Source organism: Buteo buteo, chromosome 5 (genome assembly GCF_964188355.1).
Source record: "Buteo buteo chromosome 5, bButBut1.hap1.1, whole genome shotgun sequence".
Classification (NCBI taxonomy): Eukaryota; Metazoa; Chordata; class Aves; order Accipitriformes; family Accipitridae; genus Buteo; species Buteo buteo.
Genome location: NC_134175.1, coordinates 52,943,874 through 52,967,579, shown reverse-complemented (window position 1 = coordinate 52,967,579; position 23,706 = coordinate 52,943,874). Strand labels below are relative to the sequence as shown.

General features: G+C 41.9%; 1 long non-coding RNA gene across 1 annotated transcript in view; it reads left to right on the top strand.

Annotated features, from left to right (window-relative positions):
* Positions 1 to 14,015, top strand: part of LOC142031510 (uncharacterized) — a 30,084-nt gene extending 16,069 nt beyond the window's left edge. Inside the window, exon 5 of the long non-coding RNA XR_012650554.1 lies at positions 13,258 to 14,015. This is a non-coding gene — a long non-coding RNA (uncharacterized LOC142031510). The remainder of the gene's footprint in view (positions 1 to 13,257) is intronic.
* The last annotated feature ends 9,691 nt before the right edge of the window (positions 14,016 to 23,706 follow it).

Here is a 23,706-nt window from a genome sequence, read left to right as displayed (position 1 = left end):
GATAGACAGCACAAGTAGAAAGAAAAATGGCACGTGCAGACACTTACTTAGCCTAGAGCTGGTGTGACCTCTAAGGAGACGTGTTGAAAATGTACATATAAGAAAGTAGAGACAGGCAGGTGTCTTCCCTTGGTACCTGTGCTGTTTTCATCTCTTAAAGACCAATGACATTTTGAAAGCAGGAACAGCATGAGAAAGCTGTTCTACAAAACTGCCCAAAAGGAATGTGAATGAATGAACATGCGTTTAACCACTTTTCACCGATACTCATTTAAAATACCAATTTTGAAGTGTTCAGTAAATACAAATCAAAAGTAAGTGTTGTCCAAATCTTGAATCATGCTTCAAAAGCTGGTGTTACTAAGGTCTGATTAGTAATTAGCTAAGCTTGTCTGCAGCTATAAACAAATTCTTCAGATTTGTGGCTTTCCGTGATATAAATATCAGTAGAAACTGTAGCATACCCAAAACTCAGTTAAGATCATCATCAACGATTCAAACAAGAGAATTTGTTTGCTCCATCTGCATACCGAGGGTAATATTAGTCTATTCCATTTAACAATTAAAATAAAGTTTGAGAATATGATTATTAAGCGTGGTAACCATATTTAATCAGAGATTGTCTTAGGTTGTAGAGAATGTGAGCAAAGCCTAGGAAAAAATATACAGAAAGGATACTGGATGAACGTTGAGTTTACCTACTTGGTTTACCCTCTATCTCGCAGAAGGGTTGATAGCTACCAAATTGGTTGGCATACAAGTGATGGACTTAATGGCCGTCTGTTCAGGGACTCACTATTTACTTATCTCAGCTATATAGGTGCATGCCAGAACAAAAGGGTTTGAGATTAGCTTATAAGAGAAGCAGAGGGGGTTTTAGCTGTACAATTTTAAACTTTAGGATCTTTCCAACAACCTTTTCTGAGACAAGCATGGTAGAGCGAATAGACCCATGATTACAGACTGATATTCAGAAGCACGTCAAAATGACTATGTAGAAGAAATGTAACAAACATGACACTGAAGACAAAGCAAAAATAATTCAGGGCTGGCTGGGAAGATCAACTAGAGAATAAAATAAAGCAAGTCAATCTCTTCAACAATGATGCGGCATAAATGTTTTAGGTTAAAATGTATCTTTGGACATCTATGATGCATGTTACAATCCCTGATTATAATATGCCTCCAGATCACCATTAATACTAATCCCCGAGTTGCATAGTACAACTCCACACTGGATGTTTACACAGAGAGTCACCAATGTATATCTTCAATTAAATGAAATGTAAAAGCCGAGTAGTCAGATTATCAGAACTCCTCAAGTGATACCACCATACATGCAGCTTCTTAGAAGGTTTTTTTTCAATCCTTATTCTGTAATTTGCCTCCAGGGCTGGGGAAAGTTACACAGACTGCAATTACCTTTCTTAGGAAACAAAGCCAGAACACAGAACTAATGATTTGAACAAAAGTAACAACCGTGCTTTTCCTCCCTGTACACCGGATGCTATACAACTAATCAGGATCTGACTCTTAGCCAAGAATTCATTTGAAAGTATAGTACCAACGCAGCATCTAGACCCCGTGTTGCTCTTTGACCACAGCCTCACCTCTTCCCTCAGACCAGCACCTCCCTGGGTCTTTTTAACTCTCATTGTAGTTCACCTTGGCCACAGCACTTCCAACTGAAATCTTCATTCAAATGCAGCTCAGACCTAATCGGTAAGCTTGACTCCTCGTGCCCTCATCCTGATGGCCCTATAGACCACACAAGTTAAAGACAAGGTACAAAGATGAGGAGGATAGCGTAAGCTTTTGTGTTTTCTGACCACTGATGTTAGTTATCAGACTTCTTCGCTAAGTTTTATATTTTCAACAGCTTTATTTAGAAAGTGAAATATGGAAAAGAAGAGCTAAAAATAGTACTACCAGCAATGACAAAGTGACAACTAAAGTAGCGATAGTCAGGGACACACTACTTACTATATTTAAATTCAGTGAAATGGTTAACTGCTGATCATTTTGACTGGTGCCTGCTTTCTGTGCCTTGCTGGAGAACACGAATGCTTACAAATTGCTTCCTTTATGCATATGGTGTGTTTCTTGCTTGTTTGTTCAGCCTGTTATGTTTGTCTAAAGTACTTGTGCTCCAGCATATTCTAGCATCATGACTGCAGTGCCATGGTTATGGCTGAGAGGCATTTAATTCTAATTCTGTGTTTTCAGGAGCTTAACATCGTCTAAACAAATTACATTTTGGATGCAAATTTCTATGCCTGTTCTGAACCCAGAATGACCTACCTGTTATGTCCAAACTCTGCCACAGCTGGGGTGGCTAAGAAATTTTTATTCTCCATATTTTGAAAGTATTTATGGAAATATTTTTGCCTGTTGGAATGCATCCTTTTTATTCATTTGAACTTAAAGCGTGACACTTCTTTTTCCATTGCTACCTGTGTACATGACAACATATCTGATGGCAAAGTGTAGGGGTTTTTGCAGAAGACAAAAAGGAGTGGCACATGTGCCACTCTGCAGTTCCAGGCACTGCAATGAGCACGCACAGGTCTGTGTGCCCATAACTTAGTGTTATCACAGATTGCTGGGGGCATGATTCAGCTCAACTGCTTCAACCTAACTCTTCTTCCTTCCCTTAGCAAAACAAGAAGTGCCCTGAGGAAAGATAGAGCACAAGTTAGGTGGCTGTGCGGGGGGCCCTCACTGCAATTCCTCACATTTCCATAGATTCCACGTGCAACTCTGGCAAGCCATTTGGCAGCAGGTGGAAGGGTGGCCCAGAAAGCTAGGTTTAGGAAACGGAGGGAGAAGAGCTCTAGCAAAACATATTTCAAAGCACTTTCCATTGTCTACAGAAAAAGTCTAGGAACATTAGTCCCTGCAGGCCATAGCTGGCCTTTGTGAATACTCTCCTTAAGAACTTTTCCCTTATCTGTAAAACAGAGACAATAGCACTTTCTTACCCCAGGGATGCAAGAGTAAATGCAAAAAAAGATTTTAAGTGGTCATTATACAGTCTTACGTACATATATGCTTTTCAGACATTGCCAGGACCTACTGCCCACCAATTTGTCTACAAGTTCACAGTCAGATAATATGTCAAAGGTGTAAAAATGTAATTTAGTCTGAATGCCATGCCCATTCAGACATTGGATTCATTTCTGACACTGCTTACATTTGAGATTTGATTTCACTTAGGGTAGGATTAAAAAAAATCTGCTGCATTATAAAAGAAAGAGCCATAGACATACAAAGGGTCTATTCTATTAGAATAGTTCTGTATACAGAAACTTCTTAGGTAGCTAATAATGAAGTTAAACTATAAAGCAATGTAAGCAGAGAGTCTGAGCAAACAGGCATATTAGATAATGTATGGACTATGTGTTATAGAGAATATTAGTGGGCTAGTAGTATAAAATGGGAGAATGCAAGGTGTCCTTTATTGCAGTGTATTTTGATAACTTGACAATGGAGTGTAGGACAGCTTAGCAAAACTGTTACCGACTCTGATAGTGCCTTGCTGAATCATTCATCACTTCAAAAGAATACAGAATTTTCTTGCCAAATGAATATATTGCATCCCCCTCGTGTTTAACTAGATGGAACTGAAGCTGAATAGAGAACAAAATGTAAACACTTCTTAATCTATTCAGTGGCTACTGGGTCTGGCTGAAAAAAAGCTGAAAATCTTTTAATATGCTGCAAGAACATGTTTGGAGACTGATATTGCACTACTGTCCTAGAAACAGATAGCCAGCTGTTAGCCATTTTAAGCTAGATATTTATGAGAAAGCTAAATGCTGATAATTGTATGTTGGTTCTTTGTTTTCTTCTGTGCAAAGGTACTCAAAAAAGGCACTTTAAAGATATTTTACTGGATATAAAATATAAACTAGACCAAGTCCCCAAATTATATGTCTGAAATCCTTAAGGGAAACAGAATGGAATAATAAAGAGGGAAATTTAATCATTTGAAACCTGTTTGCATGTGACACAGACTACAGAGTCACAACTGTAGAAATTGTGTGGAGGCGAGCTAGGAGTCAACAGAAGTTACTATATTTAGTGATTAATTTTTTGTTAAATGTTAACAGAGGTGTTGCAAAATATACCTATTAAATCAAAACTTACCAGAAAATACAAGAAAAGCAATACTGCAGATGCGAAACAACGTAGATGTTGATTTCCTTTAAGTATACAACATATTGTTAAAAAAATTCATCACTAACTTAATTTATCCCACATATTGTAGCCAGTAAGCTGTTCTACATCGCTTTGTACTTATTCTTGTTTTCTACAATTCTGTAACAGTATATGTGTTTTTATAGCTATGGTGATAAACAGCATGGTGATATTAATAAACATTTTCAAATAAGTATCTATCACGATTTAATTTCAATAAATTGTCAGACCACAAGAGTTTGGGGATACTGCTCACTAATGATTGTTTTCTAAAACTAGTTGGAGAAGTCTTGCAGTTTGGGGCCATCTTGGCATGCAGTACAAACACACATATGGTACAAGGTCTGCTCCCTATCATGGCAATTCATGCAATCTCTCCAACACCACCACAGCATTAATTACCCAGCCCACCTACATAACTGTAAACTTATGCCTATGCAGAAGCCAGTGAAGTCTTACTCCTGTCACTTAAATAGGCCCAAGTCATACAAAAAGAAAAAAAAACACAACAAAAAACCTGTTTAAGGTTATCCATATCTAATACATACATATATGCACATATACACAGGTATGTGCATATAAACTGATAAATTAATTTGGTATAAAATGGTAATGCAAAAATCAAGTTAAGAGCAGAAAAAATATATCCCAGAAATTTTCACTGAATTCCTGGAGTCCTTCAACATTTTTGTCAAAATATCAACTTTTGAACATGGCAATAAAGCTTTAAAATGGGAGGCATTTTTACCAGCTTTTCTTGAGACATCTCAATGGATCTTGTTACCACCCCTAATATTAGAAGTTGTACAAATGGCATCCACTTGGTATAGATCAGAATGCTGGAAATCACTGTCCAAATTTCCCTTGCAGTTTTTCTGCAGGGGTTCATAGGACCTTCTGCCACCCCATGCATGGTGCTCCATGCATAGTGTCAGTTTTTCCTAGAGTAACCATAGGTACCTTGTATCCTCATGATGTGAGGTGGTGTTGTGCAAAGTGGTCGTGTTAGCCTAAAGGTGGAGAGTAAGTGGATAGTAGTATCTCCAGCTACGAGCAATCGCAGAGAAGCCAGGTTCAGTCAATAGCTGGCATGTTCTCAGAGCAGATGGCGATACTTACTAATGGCCGTTCTGAAACAAAGAGGGCTTTTAGGACTGTTGGTCAAGAAAGCATGGAATATAAAGTTAAATTCACACATACAAAAATCCAATTTGGTTTCATGTCAAAATCACATATAGTCATCAAATTGTGAATGATCTTATGTTTGGCACTGTAGGTTATTCTGAGTCCATTTGTGACAGTCCTGCACCAAAAGGCCTTGCAAACCCAGTCAGATCTACTTCTTTTAAGCAAAAGCAGTAAATTTTTTCTTAACTTGAAATACCAATGAGATATAAACAAAAGAGAAATAAAAGGTTGGATGAATGCTGGCTGAAGGGAATAAGAAGAAAAAGTGGGAGTAAACTTTTTCATACAGATATGAGACAAACTGAAGTGTAGATAACAGTGGTAGCAAGGAAAAGAAAATAGAAAGGAAAGAAAAGGCAGACGTGCTCTCCGGAAGGGAAGAGATAACTGCCCAGTGGAGAGAAACAACACTGGGGAAAAAGAAGGTAAAGACAAGTGAAGGGAAAAAAAACACCTGATCTTCCAAAAAAATGGCTTATCAGCCAGAGACAGAAAGGCTGTCTTTAGAAAAGAAACTCAGACATGAAGAAATCATAGTAGGAGATAAGGAAATCCCCAAACACCTAACCTAGATAGGAAAACTGAAACTGAACATGGAGCCAGAACAGAAGACAACAAAAATAAAGATGAGAAAGAATTCTGCTGATCTTTTTTTCTGACATTTTCAGTTAATGAGTCTTATACTTGGGCTAGCATATGGTTTCTGGTATGTTTTCTAAATCCTGTGGAACCTATGGCGAAGCATCTGGGTGAGAGGTGACAGATGACAGCACATCTTGGAAACCCCTTCTTAGTCCGGATTGTTAAATAAAATTAAGTTCTCCAAACAAGTTCAGATGCACAGCATCCTTGTTGCCTGTAAATATTAATTTGCAACACCTTTTAACAACTTGTCCAAAAAGTCTATGCTATCACTAAAGTTTTGTCAGTCTGTATAAGCTTGCCCATGTCAAAGAAAAACAGAGCTAGCCAGATTCATATCTATAGATAGATTCCAAAGATCACAGAATCATTGAGGTTGGAAAAGACCCTTAGGATCGTTGAGTCCAACCTTAATAAACAAAGAATTTTATAAGCATCTTCTTGATGAAACAAGTAGTTTCATCAAGTGAAGTGCATCAATCATGTGATCCCAAGGCAGATGCATTGTCTTATGAATAGTGCCAGCCAAATACTAGGCGTACCTTAGGTTTTGTGACATGACTAAAGCATGTGGTCAGCACGTGACGGAGTGAAGCCTGAAATGGGCAAACAGCATTGCATAACAGGACATGCTGGCCTTAATATGTTGCATGGCAACAAGCACTTGAATTTTGGGCAGGAGAGTTCAGTGCTGCCCCTTACGCTTCTGAGCAATACAAAGTGTTATAAACACAATCCCAAAGAGGATGACCAAAGAAAAGACCAACATAAATACTTCTCACCCTCTTTCCCAAATACAATACAGACAAAGCAGTACTGAGCACAACCAGAAAGGATGAGTTAATAAGCAGGAGTGAAACATCTGAACCAGGAAACATTTCATCAGAAAAGACACAGAGCCAGGCTGCACAAAGAGTGAAGCAATTACCAAAATGTCAGGGCCACGCAGCAAGTGAAAGCCGTAAGGATTTCTAAACGTGGTGGCTAGTTAAAAGGAGCGCTGCAGTTTTCTTGGAAACTGTGCCCTTTGGGACAGCTATCCCAGGGTTCGAGTGCAGCATTCAGGAAGGAGACTTTCCAACAACTGAGAAGTTCAAGATAATTTTCTTTGCCTGGATTTCAAATTACAGTCCAGTTGGCGTACGGTATTTCAAGCAGAGGCTCAGGAACTTGGGCGACCCAAGCTGGCACACAGGGCTTTGGCATTAGCTGCGGAGAAGGAAGACAGTGCAAATTAGCCACCGTCACCTTTAATAAAAACATGTGTGTTAAGATACATTTGCTGTGGGATTACAGCAAGTTGGCAGTGCAGGTTTCAGCTGGGGGAATTTGGAGCATGTAAATCTACGGCAAGTGCTCGTGGGGGCTGAGGGTGGTTCCCAGCCCGGGATGTCAGTGAGCAGCTCGGCCTCAACCTAATTGCACATCAGGACAAGAGAAGCAGGACTAGGCCATACTGCCTGGTTGCCTTTTTCCTCAGCTGGACAACAGAGGAATGTCTGCAAGGAAATAACAGAGCAAACTTGGTCCAACACCAATAAGTAGTATGTAAGGTATACTCCTGCTATGTATCCAAATAATACGTTTGTAAAATAACCCACCTTTGTTTCACATTCCCTGCCCTTTCCAAGCTCTAGCAGATGGACTTGATTAAAATAACGTTGCTTTGCTTGGAAATGGATATAACTATAAAAACGGATGATTTGGAGAAGTTATAATGCAAATAAATTTTTTGTAGTGGCTTAGGAAAATCCATTAGCTAAATATTTCTACCGCTTCTATTTTATAACCTGTAAGCCATATTCTTACTAAAGAAACTATAAATTATTACATGAAATGCAATTACAGAACATAGTGTTTGTGATACTGATTTGTGATCAGTAAAACAGGGCAATTCATCCTTTTACAAGACAACCCAAACAATAATGGTAAAACTCTAACAGCTTTCAACCATCACATATTTCTCAGAGGAGTGAATAATGTTTGAGAGACTCTTCTGCAAGATCAACAGAGCCACTTAAATCAGACTGAATCTCTCATCTAGGAAAGCAGAAGTTCCCTCAAATCCCATCACTTTTTACTGAAGTCAAAGGAGTTCTCTGAATATTGAACACTAAAGCCATAAAACTTTAAAGATATACCTTTCCATGAACTCACATCTAGGTCAAAATTTGAAATGATTCAGATCTCAGTTTCCTATAGAAGAGGGATTTGGCAACATGTGTTACAAAGTCAGCTACTGATGAGATAATCTAATAAAGCAAAGATTCAGTTAACGCCACTTCCCTGAACTCTTGTGTGGAAGCTCCAGGGAAGGTTTTGCAGATTCTGTGCCATGCCCATGCACATCAGCAAGGACAGCTTTTTTAAAATACATATTTAGAATACAGTTGAAGTGCTTTATTTTTGTGAACGCTAGCACAAAGCATGTTTGGGATCGGTAACTAACTCTGACTTGCTTGTTCACAAAGCTTTATTATAAACCAAAGTATTTTCAAGAGAAATGTAAATTCTTGCAGGAATTGATTGACTAAGAAGTAGATTATGCAGGAGGGTTTTTTTCATTAAGCCAGAGCAAACCTGGTCAAGATTTAACTTCAAAACTATGACAGTTTTGCTATTAAGTTTTTCTTGGAGAAACATACATAGGAAAAACCTTTTCAGGCGATGCTGTACCATAGATTGCTTCAACAGATTCACTACACAGCAAGTAATTTTGAACAAATAAGTCCATCCATGCCCTAGAAGGAGGTCTGCATTTGCCAGATGTGTTTTTTCACCATGCATTGTTTGACCCAGTTCAGTGGTACATGGGAACTGCTCCTCACCACTTCCAGAACAGTAAAAAGCTTCTAAGTGCAGAGCTCAAATCACTGGATGTTAAAAAAAATAAACAGACTGCCTTCATGAAGTAGGTCACTCCATGAGATGTTCCTCTGCTGGAGGCATCCTCCTCCCCAGGAGCCTGAGCAAGGAGCTACTGTCCATCACTGTGGCTCGAGGCAGTGTGTTGTCTGTCTTGACCTTGTTAGTACACGAAAGCTTCTCTGACTTTGTGCTATTTTTAGAGTCAAGCATCTCACTCGCCTCCCTGATAAAAGACCACTTATGCTGAACTTGCCTTGTCGGAGATCCTTAGAAACCATCTACTTGGAGACTGCTTGAGTCCAAGTCCAGGGAGAGTTAATCCATCAGCCCTACCCATTCTTCCCAGGTCACTCAGGACCACTTCACAGTTCCTGGTCCTAAAGCTCCCTTGATCCCATGTGCTGCCATGGCTCTAATAACAGCCGTGGAAATGCTGCTGTCGAGCCCCTGGAGCCTCCAGCCTACCCTGAGTTGTCCCCAGTGCTGGATCAGGCATGTCTGGCTGAGCACTGGAAACCTCCCAAGCAGCCATCTATAACAACTAATTTTGGTGCTTTATTAACAAGAGCAAAAAGTTGGATTTATGTGAGCCAGTAAAATAACTGTTGCATTAAGTTTTATTAGTCTAGAAACAAAACTGGCTATAACAATGTCTAAAGTTCCTTTCTCTGTCTTGGCAGGTTAGTTTTTACAAATTTTTTTTTAATGGCATATTTTAAAAAATGGTGGAGGGAGAGACACTTAAAGTTGTATTTGGTAGCACAATTTATAAATGAAAGCATATATTACATGTCATAGAAATGACTTTTTTCATTTACTGATCTACAGAAAGCTAAATGTTTGTTTTGATAATTGGCCTTTGCACAAAAAAGGCATTAAGTCAGCAGTGGTGAATTATTTATGAGACCTACTTTAATGTGATTGTTCTCTGAGGGCCTTAAAAAATAGTCTTGGGCATGGTGCTGTTTTTCATTAATTGCTGAGACAGTAAAGGAGTCAAAGATCTGTGAGGCCATTTTTCCTTCTCATTTTTGCCCACTGCACCCCCAGTCATCAGCCTCCGACCACACCAGTTTGGGGGCACAGATCACACTGGTGGCGCTGGGAAGGGGCTCCTCTCCGGTGGGGAGGAACACATTTCACGCTGCCCATGAAAGCCTAATGAAGAGCCTTGCATTAAACCGTTTCTCCAGGAGAAAGATGAAGGCTTTTAAGATGATGGGAAACCCCTCATTCATAGCCACAGTACTGCAACTTCTGCTAGAAGATGCTGGGCTGGCGCCTCCTCACCTGGCATCATCACTGCTGCTGCTTTGTGGCATCTAGTATTTAAAATTAACTGTCACTCTGCAATGAGCTTGTTCTGAGCCATAACCAAGTTATAATTACTGTTGCCAAGTGTAAACACATACGTAGAGCTGTGCACAAGTCTTCTGCAGGTATCGTATGCAAAACAAACAACAAAAAAAGGTGAAAGGTGAAGAGATCCAGTGTAATTAGCACCTGAGAATTAAGAGGCTGAAGGGTCCTTCAGTTCTGTCTCTTCTAAGGAAAGAAACTGGGGTTTATACCAGAAAAATGGGGAGAAGGAACAGCAGAAAGGGTGTGGGGAGGAGGAAGGAAAAGCAGAGTAACTGAAATTTGTGAAACTCCATATTTTTTCATTGTTTTGGTTTATATCAGGCCAAGCAGTATTTTGGTGGGCAATAATGCCATTTTTGGTGAAAGGTTGCTGATAGCAGCACACTGAGGTTGCAGAATTTGGGCCCCAAGTACAATTTGACCTTTCCTCTCTGTCCTTGAACACATACTGCTGTGGGGATACACAGCACCTTTCCCACTCTTCATCATGGCTGCAAAGCTTGGGAAAACTCAGAACAATCCCAGTATTTGCACATTAGAAAGGCAGGAGGTAATAAACAGTGGTTTCACAGGCTCCTTTTGCTTGTTGCTGCTCTCCGATTTTTTATTTTTTTTTAGCATTTGTATTGACTTAGTGTATTTTTGTGATTTTACTTGTTTGGCTTTTGGCTTTGTAGTACTGTTTTCTTCTTGCTTTTATCCTTGGTTCTGTGCATGTAGCCAGTGTTACACAAGCATTTGGATAAAACGCTGGAAAAGCCAGGAAATTCACTGTGCACTCAGGACACTATTTGTTCCAAACAAAAAAATTTATCATTCTTTAAAAGTACAAATGCACGATTAATTGTACTTATTATACTAGTTCTGTACAGATGGAACTTAAACTACTCTCAGCAGTGGGTACAAATAACCCTAAGATAATTTTGAAGAATATAAAACAAAGATCAATGTTTTGCTGGAATTAGAAACTGCCAGGAAACAGCAAAAAACTTAAATCTGCCAAATAACCTTCCCTTTTAACTTTTTGCAAGAATTTACTATCTAACTTAGGAGCTGCCATGCAAAGAACAACTTACTCAAAATGCTTGATTCAATTGTCATTTTTAACAAGACATAGCAATGTTAAACAATGAAGTTTTTCATATGCAAGCTGAAAGGGCTTGAGCTGCTGCAATTTTACCATATTGGTTTGAAAAATGACGGCGAAAGATAGAACCTACTTTAAAGTCAACCTTTTAAGTGAGTCTCTTAATAAAAATACATATTTAATCATAGAATCCTAGAATGGTTTGGGTTGGAAGGGACCTTCAAAGATCTAGTTCCAACCCCCCTGCCATGGGCAGGGACACCTTCCACCAGACCAGGTTGCTCAAAGCCCCATCCAACCTGGCCTTGAACACTGCCAGGGATGGGGCAGCCACAACCTCTCTGGGCAACCTGTTCCAGTTAATTAATTAATGTTAATTAAGAAGATGAAATATCTCAGACTATTCATTCTCTGGCTCCAAAGGCTTGTTCAGAGGTCCGCAGTTACTCACATAATTAAAATTTAGGTTATGTTCTCTCATGTGTGTCCTTCTTCATATAGAATCTAAAATTAAAACACACCCATTCATTGTCTGAGTGTCCATATCCAAATAAGTCACTTAACCTGCTTACCTGAAAATAAATGAGGGACAAGTATAGAATAGGCTGAGATTTGGACCAAAAAGGGAGGGAGAAGGTGACAAGCAGCAGCCAGGGCAGAAAGCCTTGGCGTGTTTGGGGGGGTCCCAAGCCCGTGCCGTGCGATGGCTTATGGGGCACCAGGACCATTAACACTGCCCACGGGCAGCGGATCCACACCCAGCTATACAGAATGCCATTGTGTTTGCTCTTGATATGCAATTTAACCCCTTTAAAGAGATTACAGCCAAGCATACCAAAGGAAGTATCTATTTTCAGAATATTTTCATTCCATTTTCAGAACTATTGCATCTGTTAGTACGAATGTCAGGCTTCTTTTCTCCACTTCACCAAAGATGCCATATTCCTGTTGCACTGTACTGTAAAGCATGGAGAGTACTGGCAGGGGGTGAAATAATAACTCTTCCACACAGCAGGTTTCAGGGCCTATGACATTTAACACCTTGTTTTCTGTAGCTCCCAGGCTAAAAATTTGGGAAAAGGCTTGAGGAATTTCAGCATCTGAAAGGAGCTGATCCAGCCTCACCCAGGCTAGGAAATTTTAAATTACTTGTAAACTTTTCTGCAAAGACGTTAATTTTGCTCATTTTATTGTATACTAACGATACTGGCCTTAAATCTTTACCAAGTTCTGTATGCTTTGCATCAATATTTTTCCCCCTAAGACAAGCAATCAGAAAGCCTCACTTAGACTCACATCTTAGTTCTGCCTCAAGTATATTTGTACTTGAACTAGAGCTGGAAGTGTTCAAAAGCAGTGATCCTCAGGAAACCAAGTACAGGGAGCAAGGGGAAGGGAAAAAGTCAAGAAATCAACTCTGATCTTGACTGCAGCTTACCTGCACAGGACTGGATAACCACTGCTGATCAGAAATGGGGACTGACACCAGACTGACCAAATTCTACATTGCTGCCAGGCTTTACATGGTAATTACTTAGCCTTAGAAATAGGATCCAACGTGGTGAAGAGCATGCTGTCGCAGGAGAGCTGGGCGAGACTCCACAGCCTGTTAAGCAGATGTGCAAAACAAGTGTGAACTTGCCTCTAGATGTAAAAATTTTCCCTCTCTCTATGGAAATCGGTGTACATATGGTTGAGCATTATTAATACCCAGGTTTTCCAAGCTGTAAGTTTTATTCCTGGGTTTTGCATTTCCAGGTCTGTGATCCGATTCTGGAGCTCTGTTTTAAGCCCTCCTCAGCAAGGTTGGTTGTGAAGGGCTTGCACAGCTCTGTGTTTATCTCCTCAGAGCGTAAGCATCATGTTTCTTCTCTAAAGGAGATTATCTCTTTCTGATTTATCATACATAGATGAAAAGAGCAGTGCAGCGCGACAGTAGCGACACATCAAAACAAACCCCAGAGCGGAACGAAGCGATGCTCTGTCTGACCAAATGGCTCTTTACAAGAAAACCTTAGAAGAGCCCTGTGCTGCTGGAAGCAGCATCAAAGGCAATAACGGGAAGGTATACGCCGCAAGCCGGGTATTAAAGGATATTTCTTCTACGCCGTAAATATTAGAAGCAGCAACGCAGCTGGCAAGAGGGGAAATAAGACCAGGGAAGGGACAGGTTGCACTACAGAAAAGGGGATGGGGACTTTCTCATCCCCCTGCCACCCCGAGGGGATGGATGGGTGCCGCCTGCTCTGCCCCAAGCCATGTCCCCAAAACCTGCCTTGCAGCAGAGACCAGCGCAGCCCTTGGAGGAGCTGGACCTTTTCAGGATGAGCGATATTGCGTGTGGGATTCAGCTATTTTGGTGCCTAAAGCAACAGCTCAGTGTCCAAACGCCTCCCTAACTCCCTGCTTAAGCTCCCGGGTGAAAACCAGCAAGAGCCTCGGCATTCAGGATCACAAAGCATGCCCCAGCTGAACGGCAGAGCAGCTCTGCAAGCGCCATGAATGGGCCCAAGAGATGCTCAGCCTAGAAGTACGACCACTTACAAATCAAAGTTGATATGCAAATGAATGCATCAATTAATAAATACTTAAATGCAATCTTAAAGGATTTTTCCCCAGTTAGGTCCTCTTGCACTTGTGCCCATTTCTTTGGGAAGTTGTTAAGAAGATGTAAAAAGTGTATTATTTTACTGCATTTTAACAGAAAGTACTGAAAGCGTGACATGGTAATTTTGAGGGAAAGTTTTCTTGCATCATTTTAAAATTCCTCTTAGAATAGAGTGTGTCTATTAAAACTTTAAGGCAAACGTATTTTTATCCCAGAGGTCACTGCTACATTGAAGGTTAACAAAACAGATATGGACCACGCCAGTGCAGATTTCTTTAAGTCCTCCTAAAAGCTGTCTGCGGGCGATTTCCCCGCAGCGCCTGAGCCCTTGCCACCGCTGCTGCAGGGACACGTGTTGTCCAGGAGCAGCTTTTCTCGAGGAAGGCTCCAAGCTTGATCCCAGCCGAGCGTAAGCCCTCCTGGCTTACCCTTAATGCCTCCCGTGACCTGCTTAAATGGCTAAACCTTGCTGGGTGACGTCTCGCCCTGCTTTTCAGCACCCGCTGCCAGCCCGGCCCTTGCAGCAGCATCCCCATGGGTTTGGGCTGCGCATCTTTGCTTTACCAAATAGCCCAGGAGGACGGGACTGCCCACCCTGAGCCCCCCCACCCTGTGCAATCTGCCACTGGTTAGACTGGTTTGGATTTTGTTTGCATTTGGGGGAAATAACAGCGTCTGGTTGCACGCAGAGGAACGCTCTCGTCTGGGCATTAAGCGAGCCAGCTGCCGTGCAGCACGGATGACTGAAAGAAATGCACAGGTTAAATTTTAAACATACTGTTTAAACATTAAGGCTTCCTTGATTTAATTTTTAAAGTTCCACCAGCACATAAGTGTTTGCAAATCCTATGCTGAGGTCCTAGATTTTTTGTGTTCATATTTAATATATATTTCACCATCTGATGTTTTGCTTATTTGAGCATCTTCCAAATTTTTGTACCTCTTTCTGGGCCATGAGTTTATTTCTTTATGGCAGCTGGTTACTCTTAAGCTCAAAATATTTCTACATGTATTCTAACTTTACAAAAGACAATGAAGAAAAATTAATGTTGTGGAAACTGTCTCCTTTAGAGACTATTTCTTAGGAAGATACTTTAGTCTTTATGCACATCTTGCACAGTGTGATCCCTGTGTGGTACGAACTCTGCTGATCTTGGTAAGCAGGGAATATTAGATATTTCAGTATTCAAGGAGGGGAAGAGCCATCTCCACAGCCCTGATGCAAAAGGTGTTTCCATTCATGCTGGCATGCTTTGGGATCTGGCTGCAGAGCAGCGGTGCCAGTTCCCAAAGCAAGATCCATGTTGCTACACCATCACCAGAAGGCGGCGAGATCCCTCGCCCTAAGGCACTGAATTACATTTTTAACTCCACTAATCTGTATTTTCCCAGGGAATATGGAGTGTTGGGGAAAGCGTAGGATGCATCGTGCCCTGGAAGGCCACCGCTGCAGGCGAGGGGCAATGCGTCCACAGCAGCAGGACACACAGCTTTGCTTTGACAGCCTGATCTGCAGAGTGCACAGCACCGTGCTGCACAGCTAAAACTGCGGGGTTTGAAAGATGTTCTCTCCTGGATTAAAGACTGCTGCTCTCTGTGGCTGTTCCTGTGTCACCTCCTCAGGTGGCCAAGCAATCCTTTGCTCCTTGGTGCTCTCCATCATGCTGGGAAAGTCCACTCCAGCACCTCTAACGCTGTCTCACGTCTTCCTCCAAAGGTTCCTTTTCCCTAATGCTCCCAGAAGCCCACCCTGCTGAACCTAAAAATGAGACTATTGCCTAACCATCGTAACATCAGCTTCCGCCCTGGTGAGTGCTACTGCATATTAAAAGTCCTTTTTGTACATTTTTTCTGGAGGGAAACACCACAGGTAGTGGGGCTTTTAGGGGTTATTTTTAAGTCTGTCAGCCCTGAGACCTGCTGTTCACCTGACTCTGGGTTCTCACACGCAAGTCCCCAAAGTAACCCATCTCCAGAATATAAAATGCATTTGTTTTTCAAATTACACCCTCTGCTTCAGGTGAAACCACTGCCAATCTGCAACTAAGCAAACCAGGATGAAATTTTGAGGGGAAAGAAGATGGCCTGGGAAAGAACAACCACCCCTGGGAAAGGTTCCTCCCCTCTCCCTTCTCTTTCCTTTGCTTTTTTCCTTTTCTCCCCCAAAGCTGATGCACGCCACCCGTTACCAAGCCTACAAATATAGCTTGGGGTGTGTGTGAGCCCATCTCAGCAGCCTCTGCACAGCGCCCCCCCCCCCGACCCCCCAGTCCCCGCAGGGGGTTCGCTGGTGTCAGCCACTGAGCTCTTGTGAACGTTCCCAAAGCATCACTGCTAGAGCTGCAGGGACCCAGAGTGGAGCAAACGGGGTCAGAAACTGGGAGCAGAACAGCTACATCACAGGACCTACAATAATTAGCACTACTGAATTAAATCTGAGGATTAACCTGGCTAATTAGCACAGGCACAGCATCACACTGGTACAGCCCTACTCCGTTGGGGACCTGAATTAATAGCTTTATATGAGGGTAAGTCGCTCCTTGCACTCAGTGCTCCCAATCCCCTTGTTCATCTGTGCCCAGCCCAAGATTCTCATGCAGTCATCTCACTCTGCCACTTGAATTCATTTTTTTGTTTCCAAATACCAGTTATTGCAAGTCTTAAAAAGACAATCTCTAGAAAGCTTGAAGACCTTTAAGTGCAAACCAAGAAGTGGCCTTAGGCCAGCACCAAAGTCGACAAGAGCACAGAGGACAGAGTCCTCTGCTTCAGCTCCCCATTCCCGTTATCTACCTCTGTGCAATTCCCACAAAAGCCCAAGCAACTCAGTTTTATTGGAATAACAGCCACACAAAGTGTGTTTCAGATTTGCACCAGGCATATATCCAACTGACAGCAAGTGCCATCCAGAGAGATGCTCTAACATACGTGGTAACATCTAGTTCACAGAAAGAGAATTTGGTATAATAAAACCAAAAAGATTTATGCTCCAGGTGCTCCTGCACACATCTAGTGAGGAAGAAGCAGCAGCCACATGAGCTTGATCTGATCAGTCAAACAGCACAGCTTGTCTATCAAATATTCGTGATCACTGCTACATGTAAATAAAAATTATTTTACAATAACAGTGAATAAGCTAAAGAAAATTCCATGAATTACTGTCAGAGGGCGAGCTAGCTGCAGTATTTTCTCAGTTTACAATGGATAAACAGGTCAAACCATGCACCAGGTCTTGGCATCCCCACGTCAATGGGGCTCCGTGGGAGCAAGGTGTCCAGCAAAACCAGATTTGAGGATTTGATGGGAATTATAAGCGTGCACTGGGGATCTGAGGTCTCCCATGCTGCCTGGCTCTGAAGGCTAGCAGGTCAAAAACAAAGATTAAAAAAGCAGTTTCGTCTGGTTCTACTATGTCCTGCAGCTCAGGAAGGACACTTGGTTTTGTGGTAACATAAAATCGCTGTCATATCCATGGCAAACAAAGGAGTATTTGCAAGATCCATTTTGGAAATGGTGGATCAGCAATTGATTGACTTTGTGCCTTTTTGTTTTTCCAGATACAGACAAGCAATAACCCACCACAGATCCCAGCATATGGATTCTGTAAAATATTATACTCAGAAGTGTAATTCTAATGGGATTAGTATTTCCTATCTTTTTGGAAAATGAATATTTTTAGTATAAAATACTCCACAAATGTCCGATTTCTCAGTGTAGAGCAATTGGACTTTTTGAACTAGGCAGTATTTCAGAGGGGTTTATTTTCTCTGCTTGGATCTGTTTCAACCAAGTAAAAATCTTTTCCAGAATATGGCATTTTCTGCTACTGGATATCCTTCATGGGATATTGCAAGTATAAAATCGTAAATTTAAAATAGGGTTTCTATTACTTTCAAGAACAAAACCAACAAAATGCTCCAAAAAAAAAAAATGCTGTGATATCCACAGGGCCATGGTTGCTGGGTCCCTATTTCCCAGCAGAGCCAACAGAAAGCACAAGAAATGCTCCAGAGTGGGACTCAGCAGAAACTGAACTCAACTCAGCCATTATGTCCTTTTTTTTTTTTTTTTTTAAACAGGGGCAAGTACTGGGACTCCTTTGACAGAGATTGGGCTTTCTGTGTGCAGCACAAATCGTTTAACTAATTATTCATTGACTAATCAATCCCGATTGAATTAACTGATAGCTGCAGCTTGAAGGAATGAAGATAAGTAGTGAGGACACAATACAGATTGTTAGAAGCATTGCAAAGATAGTGACTGCAGCTTAATTCAGCTGTGAGCTTTGATTGAAACAGAGTAAGATACCAAAGGGAAAGGCCCAAGAGAAGGTACTTTGGTATTCTCTGCAGACACATACCAAAAAAAGACACCCTCATCAAGGAGAATCGGTAATTATTATTTAAAGTGGGTGCATGCAAACCCGGAGCAAGTCACTGCTGTGCTCCCGATGGAAGGGCTGTCCCAGTAGCAATCATGTACCCCCCAGGCACAGAGCAATGGGGCCAGACTCTGCTCCAGGGGGCACAGGACAGACGGTGGGCAGAGGCTGCAATGTGGGAAACCCTGGCTGAAGATTTGGAAGCATGCATTCAGGCAGCAGGCAGCTGAACTCAGGAACAGGGGATGGAAAGGGCATCGGATCTCCATCCTCAGAGACACCCAAAATTGCCTGGACAAGAGCAGAGCAGCCTGACCCAGCTGTCCTGGCGTTGGGCAGAGGTGGGACCGGAGACCACCGAGGTGCTCACAAACCTCATACAGCTCCGCACCCAATGCAGGCTGAGGTCTAGCAGTGCTGGTGCCATCAGCCTCCATCAGATCACCTGCAGGAGCACCCATGCCCTTCTGCATCCCCATCTTACCTGGCACCAGCCTTCCCAACACAGGGCACCAGCCCATCACTGGCCCTTTGCTCCCGGCAGCACTCGCATCCATACTCCCAGGAGCAGAGATGCAAACACTGCCAAGCCCAAAGTGTGGCTTTCCAGTGCACCAGGACTCCCAGTGCAGAGGGTATTTTGATTATTTCTGTTCAGTAAATCAGGGAAACATTTCAGGTTAGAGTTGCAATTAAGGTTACAGGTTGCTTCTGCATGCCCAGGAGGGTGAATGCTGGGGGGAAGCCCTGCTTGTGTGGAACTTGCCTCTATCCACAAGAGGTTCAAGTTGTGGAATGTTTTATAGGTGTTCAAGAGAGCAAGGCTACTGGACATGCATCATGTATCTCCTTTTCTTGTACGTTTCTTCAGTCCCGTCATACACAGCCTGAGCCCTTGGAGGATCATTTGCATCAATGACATTTCCTACTTATGTTCCACATTTGTCTTGGATCATTTCACATTTGCCATGTTCAGTGGACTGGCTAAAAAGAAAATAACCTTAAGTAATTCATAAGGTGAACTGTGAATTCCTGAGAGGTGTAAAGACCTGGGGCCTTTGCACAGAGCCATGGCCTTGACTGCAGCAGCAGGATGGACAACCCAGGGAAGAGGTGACAAGCCTCCTAATGTCATTGACAGGAGTAGGCTTAAAGCAAATGACCACCTTCTCTTGGGATTTAGCCTACTTCACTTGTTCACTAGTTGCGTAGATCAGCTAGGAATTGAAAGTCTTATTTCTAGCTAAGCAAAGGCTTTGTGTTATTTCTACAAATAACAACAGCTGTGTAGCATAGCCAAAAAAATGAAAATGTGTCTGTGAAAAAACTCCAAAAAACATGGGAATAATTTCCCCATTTTCTGGTTACCCCAAGATCCAGCATTGCTTTGATAGATCGCAATGGAATGTGGTTTGTGTCCTCATCTGCAATCCCAGTACAAGAGCTCACTTTTGCAGGATTCATTTCAGCCTGGAGCAAGCAGCACTTCTGTACCTACCTGCCACACATAATTTAGTGCAATTAAGCATGATTGACAATTTCTTTTCAGGAAAGACTGTGAACAAGGCGGGATAGGAGAATAAATAACTTTTCTCACCTAGCAAAGCCGGCTTCCCCAGGGCAGAGCAGCTCATTAGCAGGGCCAGGCGTGGATGATGAAGCAGAAGTCAGACAATTCCACCCCTTCATCATCAGAAATGTAAGTGCTGCCACATATAGGGCAGGACAGGTGCAGAAAATCAGAGTTTTCCATACATTTTAATTAAAGGAGATTCACCTCTAACTCCAGCCCAATGCTCAGACCCTCAATCAGGAGGTGATGGTGAGATTGGTCCCTGTTCGACCCGGTATGTGGTATCGAACCACTGATAGATTTTCACATTGATCTGCCAAATAGAATCTGCATGGCTAGTAAGCTCAATTAAAGCTGATAAATACAACCAAATTCTCTGATTCACTATGGGCTGGGTACATCTGGAATAACTTGAAAGGGTCTTTGTCTTCTAATGCTTTAATTATAGTTATCCTTCATTTTCATTTGCCACATTATTGTGCCACCATTCCAACGCTTTCCAATACAGCTATTTTATAACCAGCAAAACAGTAGCTCCAAAATTAGTAACCTGTTAGGAGGAAAGAGCTGTAGCAAAAGTCTGTCTCCTATAATCATCCTTTCTGACATCTGAGACACCCCATGATATTCTGAATGCATTTTGAACCTCAGTGAAAGTCAATGACAGTATTAGGATGACATCGGAATAATTCTTGCTTGAATATACTAAATTTGCATTTGATTCAGTCCTCTTCCTCCCATACCTTTCCTCTCAGCTATCATGACATGAGCCACCAGCAGCTAAAAGACATTCGAAAGCCCAGATTGTCACGCCTGAGAAGATGGTGCTCAGCATCTTTGCTCCTCAGGCCAGGCTTTGCTGACATCACCCCCAGGAAACCTTCTCTCTGCAGAAGGGAAAATAGCTTTACCTCCTGAGACTGTAAGAGGTCTTCAGGGCTGAACAGGTCAGTCCAAGAATATGGTAAAGCATATCAAACTGGGATTTTCTCAACTTTGTTTTTATGTACAAACAACTTGCTCTGCACAGAGTCAATCTAATACCTTAAGACATATCATAAGGTTTTACCCATAGTCTTTAGAAGGCCTTAGTATCTTTTACCAAAATATAGCAAGAATCCCCTTCTCCCTTGTTCATGGTTTATTAAAAAAGTAGGTTCCATTTCTTAAGCTATTTGCATATTCAAATGAGACTTCCAGAATAGCTGATGATATGAAGATATGCTTCCAGATAGTCACAGAACTGCCCAAAAAGAAAGTGTCCGCTTTGAGGTGTCATAGCCCAGGCTTAGACCTTTTAGGCATGCTAAAACAGCTGCTGTGTGCAGCCACAGTAGACAGGAATTCAAGAACTACTCATACAATCAGTCCATGATGGTCTGCCTTACAACAACCCTCTAGATACTGAGCAACATGTCCATGGAGGACAGGATTTACACCAAAGCCATTCAAAAGAAACTTTCTGCCTATGTACTTGTATGCACTGCTGCTGGAAAATGAGGTTCCCTTGGGAAGTCTAATGTATCAGGCACTTGGGACAGCATTTGCTTCCCTTCAGCATTATTTTTAGAAGAGAACAGTGCTTTGCTTGACAAGTCTTAACTGTTACAGACTCTCTCATGATATTGCTTATAGAACTAATTTTCTTATTCACTTATAAGAAGTTAAAACCAAACAAAACCAACACAATTTGGATTTAATACCTTCCTGCTCAGTATTTATTGTGCTCCAGGATCATTGTGCAAATGGAGCACACCTGCACTGAATGCTTTCTGGGAGGCAGAGACAGCCAGGATCTGCCCTCAGCCACAAGGGGGGAACCCCACGCAGGTCCAGACCACTGCCAAAAATGAGCACACCACTAAGAAACAGGAGATATACATATATATACACACACTGAGCAAATTTATCCTTATGTTCCCACCCATTTTGTAGTAAAACACCAGTTACCTCCATGAGTATTTGCTACCTCACTACAAGCAGCAACGCTCAGAGTCCTTTTAACAAACACGTAACAGGAGAACAGCAGCTAAAAAACACAAACCACTTCAATTTCCTTCTTTCACGCTTTCAGAATAGCTTGATGGAAAGTAAGGAAGATCAGAAAATCCTTAACCGATTTCATTTTAGGGTAGAGCAATGTCGGCAAGATTAAATCTTCCCGGCCGCAGCTTGGGAAGAAATCCCAAACAGCATGGAAGGTGTGAAAAATGGGTTGTTAACTCCTGGTCTCAAGGTAACTTCTGTTCCTGCTCCAAACATGCTCACGCTTTCAGCGTGTGTGACTGAACGTAAATTGGGATGCGCATAGTAAAGTGCGCAGGGAATTGGGCATGAGAACTACTGTTATTTTAATGGGCATTTTGTGCCTGATTTCCTTCCCAACACATAGAAAGGTAACTGTCAGAGGTAGCACACAACTGTTACAAGATTTTTTTTTTCCTTCCCCTTCTGTTTAGAAGAAAAAAAAAAGCACTGCTCCTTTTTCCAGTCTGAGCTGCATCCCCAATACTAAGCTCCAGAGCCTAGGATGTGGTCATTCAAAGGGAGGGTCAAAAAAACCCAAACAAACAACATGCTTTCCCTTATGGGTCAGTTGCATTAACAGACTCTATACAAAAAAATTCCCAAGTCTGGCAGATTTTATATATCTAATATATATCAGAAATTTTCCTTCAGCACCAAAGACTGCTTGGGTTCTGTGCAATGCTTGCAGTAAAATAATCAAGCATAGAGTGAAATCATCATTAAAATCTGCTTAGGATTCAGGCAGAGAAATAAAAAAATAGCAAGGCATCCTTTAAGAAGAAATGGAAAATGGTGGAAGATAAGAGGTGGTAAATACAGAGTCCATCATTAGAAGATGCATTGTGGGCAAATATCTGAAGAAGTAGAATCATTTTGAGAAACAGGTAATATTCCCAGTCATCCTCGAGAGGAAAAACCCATTTTTTCTGACCTTGCTTGGCAACAGTGGCATCCACAAAAAGCCATCCTGAGAAAAGTGCATAAAGCCTTGTGTCTTAGCCAAGAATATTGGTGTTACAGACTTCCAGAACATGGAAAATATGTACCAGCACAATCCCTGTGATGCCCTACAATAAGCAATGTGGAGAACCAAGGACAACACCTAGGCTAGATGTTAAACATGTTGCACAACAGCATGGCAAAGTCGACCGTATTCTAAATTTCAAACTTTAAAGCATCTCTTTGCAATGCTTAAGTGTGCTTTTATGGGGCTTGTATGAACACCCCCGCTGTTGTACATAGACCGTCAAACCTGCTGACTGAAGTCAGCCCTGCTGGAGACATTACACATTTCTCAATTTGTTCTAATACCCATTTAAAGCTGACTTCACAGGGAGGAGCAAGAGGCAGATGGCTCTGTCTGCACAAGCCCTCCCACCCTAAGTGCCTTGAATATCTGGCAGTGGGTGACAGAAAAGCTCCCCACAGATCCCCAAAACAGCCAAACTGCCTACAGAAATATGGAGGGGGAAAAAAACCCGCTGTAGGTGGTATTATGTAGATTTTAAAGTCTGTAACTTCTTTACAAAGTGATTAGTGACTAGCAGAGACGTCGGGTTCAGAGGACTGGGAGGTGATGGGGAGGCGGGCACCAGCACGGCCAGGCATTCTTTTCCTCCGTCCATCCCTTTTCAGTATTAACTCAGTTGGAAAGAGTTGGGGGAAAAAGCAAGAGTTTGGACTCATGAAAACATAGAGCAGAACTGCCATTTTCCCACTTCCATTTGATTTTAGGTGAGGGCTCACTTGGAAGGTGGTTGCAGGGATGC